This window comes from Physeter macrocephalus, chromosome 16 (assembly GCF_002837175.3).
Source record: "Physeter macrocephalus isolate SW-GA chromosome 16, ASM283717v5, whole genome shotgun sequence".
NCBI classification, from domain to species: domain Eukaryota; kingdom Metazoa; phylum Chordata; class Mammalia; order Artiodactyla; family Physeteridae; genus Physeter; species Physeter macrocephalus.
Genome location: NC_041229.1, coordinates 10,209,197 through 10,209,889, shown reverse-complemented (window position 1 = coordinate 10,209,889; position 693 = coordinate 10,209,197). Strand labels below are relative to the sequence as shown.

At 46.0% G+C, this 693-nt stretch overlaps 1 protein-coding gene across 2 annotated transcripts in view; it reads left to right on the top strand.

Moving 5' to 3' along the window:
• The window catches only part of UBASH3B (ubiquitin associated and SH3 domain containing B), a 144,995-nt gene that overhangs the window by 90,282 nt on the left and 54,020 nt on the right, over positions 1–693 (top strand). The gene's annotated exons all lie outside the window — the stretch shown is intronic.

The following is a 693-nucleotide window of genomic DNA, read 5'->3' as shown; positions in this document are numbered from 1 at the left end:
TCCATTCATCTGTCGATGGACACTTAGGTGGCTTCCATGTCCTGGCTATTGTAAATAGAGCTGCAATGAACATTATGGTACATGACTCTTTTTGAATTGAGTTATAGTTTTCTCAGGATCCCAGTAGTGGGATCGCTGGGTCGTATGGTAGTTCTATTTGTAGTGGTTTTTTTGGTCTTGTTTTTTGTTTATTTTTTTTTTTGCGCGGTATGCGGCTCTCTCACTGTTGTGGCCTCTCCCGTTGTGGAGCACAGGCTCTGGACGCGCAGGCTCAGTGGCCATGGCTCATGGGCCCAGCCGCTCCGCGGCACGTGGGATCCTCCCGGACCGGGGCACAAACTCATGTCCCCTGCATCGGCAGGAGGACTCTCAACCACTGCGCCACCAGGGAAGCCCTCTATTTGTAGTTTTTTAAGGAAGCTCCATACTGTTCTCCATAGTGGCTGTATCAATTTACATTCCCACCAGCAGTGCAAGAGTGTTCCCTTTTCTCCACACCCTCTCCAGCATTTATTGTTTGTAGATTTTTTGATGATGGCCATTCTGACCGGTGTGAGATGATATCTCATTGTAGTTTTGATTTGCATTTCTCTAATGATTAATGATGTTGAGCATTCATTCATGCGTTTGTTGGCAATCTGTATATCCTCTCTGGAGAAATGTCTATTTAGGTCTTCAGCCCATTTTTGGATT